We start from the raw sequence: 11,079 nt of genomic DNA, 5'->3' as shown, positions 1-11,079 counted from the left end.
TCAGGGAGCTGTCTGTGGGGATGTTAATTGTTAGTAAAGTTTAAGGATTTACTTAACAGGGAGTGGGGGGGGGCAGCATTTTAATATTCGCCTCAGGCAGCAAATATGCTAGAATCGGCCCTGCATACCGCACATGTGTATATTCATCAAAATATGGAGCAAAAGGAACGTTAAATCCACGGGGGACACCAAACTATTTTTGTAGAAAATTGCACCGAGCTTCACACAGATCTATCATTGTTTGCTCCCTTACACAATGGTAACCCAAATAATAACTCTATATCCATAAACCAAGCTAATGAGATAATAAAAGTCACTTTTAGATGTGCACCATTGTATCAGCAGCACAATAACAGAACCCTCCGCGCTTCATGAGAATTTGAGTGAGAATGTCATAACATAGGTGTAAATCATAGCGCCGGCCCTGCTAGTTAGAGATCTGTATTAAACAACCCCAACATCCATTCCCAGCATTGGAGTGCCACGGTGATCACGGCACCGTGAGAGATTTACCTCAGAACGCACCAAGCTGCATACAGTCCATGCCAGGAGGGCGTCCTCATCTATACAGGCGGTCCCCTAATTAAGAACACCCGACTTACAGACAACCCCTAGTTACAAACGAACCCCTGGAATTTGGTAATTTACTGTACTTTAGTCCTAGGCTAAAATAAACAGCTGTAACAGTTATAAATGATGTCTGCAATGAAGCTTTATTGTTAATCCTGATGCTTATGGCAGTCCAACATTTTTAAAATTCAATTGTCACAGAGACCCAAAAAATATTGGCTGGGTTTACAATTATAAAGTATACAGTTCCGACTTACATACAAATTCAACTTAAGAACAAACCTACAGACCCTATCTTGTATGTAACCCGGGGACTGCCTGTAACCTCATATCCAGAAGAGAGAGTGCTGTACAAGGCTTTTCTGCTCCACTCAACACCTGTAATGGTTAAGCCAGCTTGAGTGCCATACGCCTAAGAAAACATACATCTATCACTGTACACCTTGCAATAGCGAACCCTGCCAGTAACCTCCAAGAGTACAAATATCCTAAAATTATTACCCACAGTGAGCCAAACTGTGTAGGCCCATCCATGGCAGAGTAATATAGTATTGGACTGTACCCAATGCCAGTAGCAACCTGCTATAAAATACCCCAATAAGTTTTGTCCCCATATCCAATATTAAAGAAGGTGAAGATTATATGAAAAGGGAATGTGGCCAACACTCTTAACATTTCTCTTGCAAGTCTGTACCATGAAAGGTGAAATGAATTATAGTCTTTTATCTTACAGTAAAGATCCTAGTTTATTCCAGTTATAAACAGTGTCTGAGTTGGTCATTACGACCTTGCATCACCCAAAGACGTTGTATGGGCTCATTGTGAGGGCCACAGGGCTAGCACACCACAACACCACTGGTGAAACATGTACTATAAGCTCCAGCAAGCCCTTGTACCATAAACCAAGTCCCCCTCTGGGCACCACATGTAAATCTATTACAATATAGAAAATTTATTTTTTCACTATAATTATCATACAAATGTCCATTATATACATAAAACCATAAATATAATAAAAACTATTATTGCATACAATAAAACAATTTAAAAGCGCAATTTTAATTTTTGAATAAGCTCCTCTCTGCATGGCTTCTCCACTGGAGCAATACTTACAGGAAGAATTCCCCTTGATGATTCCAGTACATCATTGCGGATGGGTTATAAAAATTAATTCAATTTTGACTCATATAATTTTTGCACAACCCATGATTACCTGGCTTTTCAATACTCCACCCTATATTTCCCTTGTTCTTCTCTGTCAATTCCTCTTGCTGTGGCTTGCCTCAGTTCTACATTGTAGTTGTGATCTAATGCTGATAGATTAGTTCGGGCAACCATTGAATCATGATTATAATGGATTCTTTTAGGCCTGTATTTTAATGTTGTACTATGAAATACTTCTAAACTTCCTGTGTGGCAGAAAAATGTAAGATTATGAATATCACACATGAGGGTTAGATTATCTACAGTACTCTTTAATCTATCATGTGGGAGTTTATTTTTAACCATTTGGGAAGTTGATCATGGTGACATTTGGGGTACAATGCATTATTAGGCCACTCATGAACATTAACCACATGGTACTTTACAGACTGCCACTGTGCAACAAGCATATTAGCATCTTTATTGCAATGTTTAACACACCAACTCTGATGATTCTTGACAAGTGCAACCCAATTTGCCAGTCGGTGGCAAAACTTTTTGACCAACAGATTTGGCAATGTGCCATATGTCGAACTGGTGCAAAATATGTAGTCTTTTCTTATTCATTTTCTTATGCCCATGTGACGATCAGTAGCCACAATCCTCACATTCACATTTTTTGATGGTAAATTCTCTAAAGTTTTTTGGAAGACAATTTTTTCATTCCACAATGTAATTGGAGGAATGATTTGTTGCACATTAAATCCAACTATTTTGTTGGATTTTGCCTCTATCGTCGTCATAGTGCAGTACTATCTTCCTGGCCATCACCCACTAGACAGATGTGACAATAGATAGGTGTATTTCTCCAGCCTTCTATTATTTTAGTTTTTTCTGTGAGCCAATGATGGTGTATGGCTGGGAAGAGAGATCTTCTTTGATATGTATAATATGTTGAATGAGATATCATCCAAATATTTATAATATTAAAAAATGGCTCACTTTTAAAAAACTTGACCCGCTTAAAAGCCAGGACAACATTGTCAATAGGAAAGCACAGTCCAGGAGAGTGAAAACGGGGAACACTTTCGCTATCTCTCCTTTACATGTTCTATCAGGGTAGACTTTACAAGGTAACCGTGACAAACACAGAAACATACAGTGGTGCACAAGACTTACCAGCATGAGGTGCTCAGTGCAACTAGACAATAAGAAGAAAAAAAGGTGTGGCACTCACCATTAAAAGCAGTTCCTTTATTTCATATTGGCAATAAATATCATCGGGCAGGACAAGGGTACAGCAGGGGGTTTTCAGCGACAGCTGTTTCACGCCGTCTGGCACTTTCTCTAGCCGGATGGCATGAAACAGCTGTCGCTGAAAACCCCCTGCTGTATCCTTGTCCTGCCCGATGATATTTATTGCCGAAATAAAATAATAGAATGACTTCTAATGGGAGTGTGCCACACCTTTTTTCTTCTTGTTGTCTAGTTGCCAATAGGAAAGCGGTTGGAACTCGGCTGGCTATGCCACAACGTCGATATATGTCCACTTGTGCAGTGAGCATCAATAATAAGCACTGAACCAACTCTTTAAAAAGCACATATGTGAGAATAGAATCCCACGATTTTGTGTACTGGCATGGAATCAGTGATAACAATTTGTGTAAACTGCTTTTAAATATAATACATTTGAGTGAGTCATAAATGATTTCCTCAAACTTGCCATCATCCTTCAAATCTTCATTATTGGATGAAAATTTTTGGGAATCTTCATCTTCTAGCTCAGAGTGTTCTAAATATGATGTATTATCTGCTTCCTCTCTGCTCTCATCAATGCCGCTGCATGAATCTGTGTCTTCGGATATGGGTGAATAATTTGAAATTTTGTGGTGACTTCTTTTTTAACTTGTAATAATGCATCTGATTTTTGTAAATTACACATGCAAGCCTTTGAAATGCCTTTCTGAGGCATTGGGGGTCATTTATTAAGGGCCCGATTCGCGTTTTCCCGACGTGTTACCCGAATATTTCCGTTTTGCGCCGCTTGTACTTAAATTGCCCCGGGATTTTGGCGCACGCGATCGGATTGTGGCGCATCGGCGCTGGCATGCGCGCGACGGAAATCGGGGGGCGTGGCCGAACGAAAACCCGACGTATTCGGAAAAACCGCCGCATTTAAAAACCGAAAATGTGTCGCATAAGGACCGCTTACCTTCACCTGGTCCAGCTCGGTGCATTCCGGCGCGATGAGTTTACTTTCAGCGCAGCAGCGCCACCTGGTGGACGGCGGAAGAACTACCTTATTAAATCCCGGCCGGACCCGAATCCAGAGCGGAGAAGCCGCCGCTGGAACGCGAATGGACCGGGTAAGTAAATTTGCCCCATTGTCTGGGTTGATGCATCCTTAACCATAAAAAGGATCTGTCCCAACATCACGGAATATTTTGTGGTGGAAAACATCCGCTTTTTAACTTTTAGAGGAGCGCTTGCGTTTTAATGGTTTTTTTTTTTTAAATTGAAAACAGCTTCATCTAATTCAGGTGACTTTTTTATTGGGAATATTGATGGCACAGCATTTGGACGCAGTCGACGTTTGGTATTTTCATGAAAATATTGGGCACCTGAAAAATGCTTCAAACAGTGCCGATATACATCATTTTCCTTATTGGCGTGGATTCTGTCAACTAGTTCTTCAAGATTATGAAATGCTCTGGTCCTTGAGAGAAAGCCAAAGTCTAATAGTGGTCTCCTCTTTGCATTTTTTATTTTCCATGTATGCCGACAGCCTTTGATTATACAGGAAGGCATTTTTGTAGACAAGTTTTAATACCTAGAATAATAATAAATCGATTGGAATTTTTAAATATAAAATGTAATCGTATTGCTAATATTGACATAGTTCAGAAATGTTAAATAAACCTTGAAAAGTGCATAATGGGACTCATTTATCAAACGTGTCTAAACGCAAAACCATCGCCATAGACAGGGATTCTTTACTGTAACAGCAGTGAAATGCAACTCTCTGCGAAAGGAGGTTGTTATGGTGGCCTTATATACTATGACACTATGAAATCTGTTCAAAGCAACCAATCAGAGCTCAGCTTTAATTTTATAAACTGATGCAAGAAAATGAAAGGTGCCTGATTGGTGCCATGGACAATGGGAATAATTTTGCTCACCGACACTTTTAACAAATCTGCGCAAAAGGGTCTGATGGTTATGATGACCTACATTTATAGAGAATATGTAAAGAGGAGAAAATAAGCACCGTATGTACTCGAGTATAAGCCGAGTTTTTCAGCACAATTTTTGTGCTGAAAATTCCCCACTCGGCTTATACTCACGTATTAAAATAACCAACCCCCAAAAAAACTCGGTACTCACCATTCCGACGGCCCGAGCAGCGGCAGGTCCGCGGCAGCTCCGTCTGCAGTGCCTCTTCTTACTTCATGCCGGCGCCAGGTCCGCGATGGCTCCTTGCACGCGACCTGACCGGCACACAACTATGCAGTGCCTCTACTTACTTCATGCCGGCGCCAGGTCCGCGACGGCTCCGTGCCCGCGACCCGACTGGCACACAACTATGATGTCTTCACGTGGCTGAAGGCAGCCGGACCCAGAATACAGAAGTGGCTGGCTTATCATAGTATATAAGGCTGGAAGGAGACGCAAGTCCATCAAGTCCAACCTTCAAGAATTAAATAAAATGTTTTATCCCCATAACCCGTGATATTTTTTCTCTCCAAAAAGTCATCCAGGCCTCTCTTGAACATGTACATAGAGTCGGCCATAACAACCTCCTGCGGCAGAGAGTTCCACAGTCTCACTGCTCTTACAGTAAAGAACCTTTGTCTATGGTGATGGTAGAATCGTCTCTCCTCTAGGCGTAGAGGATGCCCCCTTGTCCTGGTCACAGGCCTAGGTATAAAAAGATCTTTGGAGAGATCCTTGTACTGTCCGTGCAGGTATTTGTACATTGTAATGAGGTCTCCCCTCAGTCGTCTTTTTTCTAAACTGAATAATCCCAAATTTTGTAATCTGTCAGTGTACTCTAATCCCCCCATTCCCCTAATAATCCTGGTTGCTCTCCTCTGCACCCGTTCCAGCTCTATTATATCCTTTTTATACACTGGTGCCCAAAACTGTACACAATATTCCATGTGTGGTCTGACCAGGGATTTGTATAAGGGCAAAACTATGTCTTTATCATGAGAATCTATTCCTCTCTTGATACATCCCATTATTTTATTTGCTTTAGCAGCAGCCGCCTGGCTCTGGTCACTAAAATTAAGTTTACCATCCACCAATACGCCCAAGTCCTTTTCAGCTTCAGTTTTACTAAGTAATTGACCGTTTAGAACATAATTATACTTTTTGTTTCCATGGCCCAAGTGCATAACTTTACATTTATCTACATTAAACCTCATCAACCATTTCTCTGCCCATCCCTCAAGCTTCCACAAATCCCTCTGTAATGCTAAACTATCGACCTCAGTATTTATTACTTTACACAGCTTAGTATCATCTGCAAATATTGAAACTTGACTGTGTAAACCCACTACAAGGTCATTAATAAAAATATTAAAAAGAAGTGGCCCCAATACTGACCCCTGTGGCACTCCACTGGTAACATCAACCCAATCTGAGAATGTGCCATTAATGACCACCCTCTGTTTTCTATCACTAAGCCAATTACTTACCCAGATACACAGATTTTCTCCTATTCCCAGCAGTCTCATTTTATATACCAACCTTTTATGTGGCACGGTGTCAAATGCCTTTGAGAAGTCCAGATATACAACATCCACAGCGTCCCCCAGATCCAGTCTTGAACTTACCTCCTCGTAGAAACCAATCAGATTAGTCTGACAGGACCGATCTCTCAAAAACCCATGCTGACGCTGGGTTATAAGGTTGTGCACAGTGAGATACTCCAGGATAGCATCTCTAATAAACCCCTCAAATATTTTCCCCACCACAGCAGTTAGACTTACGGATCTGTAGTTTCCAGGATCGCTATTTGATCCTTTTTTGTATATTGGTACCACATTTGCTATGCGCCATTCCTGTGGAACATAACCAGTCCTCAGTGAATCTTCAAATATTAAAAATAACGGTCTGTCTATCACGGTACATAATTCATGCAGAACCCGGGGGTGTATGCCATCTGGCCCAGGTGATTTATCTATCTTAGTGGTTGCGAGGCGGCGCCGTACCTCTTCCTGGGTTAAACTGTTGACATTATGAAAAGAATTAACATTATTCCTCATTGTGTCTTCCACCAGGGGATTTTCCTGGGTAAAGACAGTTGAGAAGGCGACATTCAGTAGATTGGCCCTTTCCTCATCTCCTTCCACCATGACCCCCATGTTATTTCTAAGGGGACCCACGCTCTCTGTTTTTAGTTTCTTATCATTTATATACTTGAAAAATAATTTGGGATTATTTTTGCTCTCCCTGGCAATATTTCTCTCAGTCTCTATTTTTGCGGCCTTTATCTGCTTTTTACAGGATTTATTTTTCTCTCTATAATCCTGTAATGCCTCATCGCTACCTTCACGTTTTAGCACCTTAAACGCTTTATCTTTCTCGCTTATTGCTTTCCTTACAAGACTAGTTAGCCACATAGGGTTTTTCTTGTTCCTTTTATGCTTTTTCCCATAAGGTATGTGTTTCTCACAGGACTTTTTCAGAATATATGAGGAAAAAGTCCCATTTTTGGAGGGGGCTTTTGTCCTTGAGAGAATTATCCCAGTCTATGCCTTTAAGGTCTTCCCTTAGTTGCTGAAAATTTGCCCTCCTGAAGTTTAGAGTGTTGGCTGCCCCTTCACTAACGCTCTTAGTAAAGCGTAATACAAAATCAATGATATTATGATCACTATTCCCCAGGTTCCCCCCAACCTGTAGTTTTGATACCCTATCAGGTCTGTTGGTAAGGATAAGGTCCAGCAGTGCCCCCCTTCTTGTTGGCTCCAGGACTAGTTGCGACAGGTAATTGTCTTTTGTTGTTGACAAGAACCTGCTACCTTTGAAGGACCTGCAGGTTTCTGCCCCCCAGTCAATATCTGGGTAATTGAAGTCCCCCATGATAAGTACTTCACCATGCTTTGAAGCCGCATCCATTTCACTTATCAGCATTTCCTCTGCTGCCTCCATTATATTTGGAGCCTTATAACAAACCCCTAGTAATATTTTATTATTCTTTTTCCCTCCTCTTATCTCCACCCATAGGGACTCCACATTTGCGTTACTGATGTCATCTCGCAGGACGGGCTTGAGGCAAGAATTCACATATAAACAAACCCCTCCCCCTTTTTTATTTATACGATCCTTTCTAAAAAGACTATAACCATCTATAGTAACAGCCCAGTCATAGCTACTGTCCAGCCATGTCTCGCTGATACCCACTATATCATATTTCCGTTCCAACATCAAGAGTTCCAGTTCCTCCATTTTGTTTGTGAGGCTTCTGGCATTTGTGTACATACACTTTATATGGTTTTCCCTGTCCGTATTCCTTTTGTCCTTATTCCCCAATCTCATTCCAGCCCCCCTTCCTCCCCCATGGACTATGACTCTTCCCAGCTCTCTATGTACACTGTCTATTTGCCCTGCACAAGTGTAGTTGCCATCCCCCCAGGTCTCTAGTTTAAACACTCCTCCAACCTTCTAGCCATTTTTTCCCCTAAAACAGCGGCCCCCTCCCCATTGAGGTGCAGCCCATCCCTACTGTAGAGCCTGTAGCCCACAGAAAAGTCAGCCCAGTTCTCCATGAACCCAAACCCCTCCTTCCTACACCAACTTTTGAGCCACTTATTTACCTCCTTGATCTCCCGCTGCCTTTCTGGTGTGGCACGTGGTACAGGCAGTATTTCGGAGAAAATTACCTTTGAGGTCCTTGCCCTGAGCTTATGGCCTAAATCTCTGAAATCATTTTTAAGGACCTTCCACCTACCTGTTACTTTGTCATTAGTGCCAATGTGGACCATGACCGCTGGTTCCTCACCAGCCCCTCCCAGTAATCCGTCAACCCGATCCGCAACATGCCGAACCCGAGCACCCGGCAAACAACACACTGTTCGGTATGCACGGTCTTTGTGACAGATTGCCCTGTGTGTTCCCCTAATAATGGAATCTCCCACTACCAGCACCTGTCTGATCTTGCCTGTGCTCCCATTACCCTTCTTACTGGAGCAGACATTCCCCTGGTTGCTAGCGGCCACGTCTTTCTGCAGCATTGCTACCCCAGAGCTGATATCCCCCTCATCCACCAGCCTGGCAAACTTATTGGGGTGCACCAGATCAGGACTAGACTCTCTACAACTCTTCCCTCTACCCCGCCTTCTACATGTTACCCAACTAGCTGCCCCCTCATTCTGCACCTCCATACTTCCCTCCCCACAACCATCTTCCCCAGAGAGTTTGTGCTCCAGGAGCAGCAAACTTCGTTCCATATTATCAATTGCCCGCAGCCTTGAAACTTGCTCATTTAGATCCAGAATCTGGGCTTCCAGATGAGCAATTTTCACACACCCCACACAGCAGTATTCCCCCTCGAACGGCTGTTCAAGGAAAGCATACATGGCACAGGATGTACACCGTGTAGCAATGCCACTTATGGAGTCCATTATTCTAATGGGGATTACAATATAAATATGCACAGAAAGAAGAATTTACAGTCAAAGTAACACAAAACACAGAAGTTACCTGCTAAAGCCCTTCAAACTTAAGTCCCTTAAACCTAAGTCACACTTAAGACACTGCACACACTTGGGATCAGTGCACACTCGCCGCCAAGCTCACACACTCGCTTTGCTAATGCTTTTTTTAAAGTTATCGGCCACAGAAATCTGCAGAGCTCACTGCACAAGATCTGGCTGCAAAACACGGCCTTATGCGGCCTTGAGCACGCTATGGTCACGGTGCTTGCTATTAGGACCGGAGGACGGGCCTACAGCATGGCAGGTCTTCTGCAGGTGGTGTGTGCAAGAAAAGTGAAGGGAAAGGCTGATGGAATAAGTTTATCCGTGGAGCCACTCCTGAGGAGTATATAGGGATCCCTGGTTGATGAAGGATGGAGGGGCCCATGATGGTGAACAGCCATGATCCAGGAATCACACAGAGGCACGTTGTACAAATGAACTCACAGTTCTCTATTGGAACTACAATAGCAGGCAACGGCCTTACATCAGCAGTAGGTCCATAATAAGGGTTGCTCACAGCCTGGTAAGTTCAGGCTGGGCTGGTTAAGATGGAGCCGAGTCCAGACAGTGGACCTCTGCTCTAGCCTAGTCTCCTGACTGGCTACAGGTGTCAGGCAGATGGCTTGACACACCTCTGCTTCCTCTGCAGGAGCTGAACACTGGACCTTGTTTCTCACTCTGCTGACTAACCAGACTCTGACGCTGAACATGTGCTCCCAAGGGGTTTTTATACTCCCTTAGTGAGGTAGCACTCTCCAATCAGCTTGCTTTACAGTAAAGAACACAACGCTTATCATCGGCTAAAGACTAGATATGTTAGCTGTTGCCCTTCCAGGAAGTGGTTCCAGCTACAATTATAGAGTATTCCATTTTTGGAAACCCCCTAGAGAAGTGCTCAGTCTCCTTAGACAGCTCCTAGCATGGGGAGGACGTTATTCGCAACAACTACCCACCCTATGCATTGGGTTGTTGCACATGTTGCACAGAGACGGTTACTGATGGTCCTGGAGGCATCAGATATGGAAAATGAGATAGTCTGAGGAACAGGTAGCGTGATTTCACTGCTAAACTGTCAGCCTCTTTGACAGCCTCCTTTGAATTGCACTTCAAATTTTATTTTCCGCATGATGACAGATGGCATAAACCCCCGGGTTCTGCATGAACTACATTCACATATTCCAATATACAAAAAAGGATCAAAAAGCGATCCTGGAAACTACAGACCTGTGAGTCTAACTTCTGTGGTGGGGAAAATATTTGAGGGGTTTGTTAGAGATGCTATCCTGGAGTATCTCACTGTGCACAACCTTATAACCCAGCGTCAGCATGGGTTTATGAGAGATCGGTCCTGTCAGACTAATCTGATTGGTTTCTACGAGGAGGTAAGTTCAAGACTGTACCTGGGGTACGCTGTGGATGTTGTATATCTGGACTTTTCAAAGGTATTTGACACCGTGCCACATAAAAGGTTGGTATATAAAATGAGACTGCTGGGAATAGGGGAAAATCTGTGTAATTAGGTAAGTAATTGGCTTAGAGATAGAAAACAGAGGGTCGTCATTAATGGCACATTCTCAGATTGGGTTGAAGTTACCAGTGGAGTCCCACAGGGGTCAGTATTGGGGGCACTTCTTTTTAATATTTTTATTAATGACCTTGTAGT

At 42.9% G+C, this 11,079-nt stretch overlaps 1 long non-coding RNA gene across 1 annotated transcript in view; it reads right to left on the bottom strand.

The window, feature by feature from the left end:
* Window positions 1-4,248: 4,248 nt before the first annotated feature.
* Window positions 4,249-11,079, bottom strand: part of LOC140121505 (uncharacterized) — a 30,591-nt gene continuing 23,760 nt past the window's right edge. The window contains exon 4 of the long non-coding RNA XR_011854115.1: window positions 4,249-4,543. This is a non-coding gene — a long non-coding RNA (uncharacterized lncRNA). The remainder of the gene's footprint in view (window positions 4,544-11,079) is intronic.

This window comes from Engystomops pustulosus, chromosome 3, assembly GCF_040894005.1.
Source record: "Engystomops pustulosus chromosome 3, aEngPut4.maternal, whole genome shotgun sequence".
Classification (NCBI taxonomy): Eukaryota; Metazoa; Chordata; class Amphibia; order Anura; family Leptodactylidae; genus Engystomops; species Engystomops pustulosus.
The sequence above is the reverse complement of the archived record's forward strand: the minus strand, read 5'-3'. Positions and strand labels throughout refer to the sequence as shown.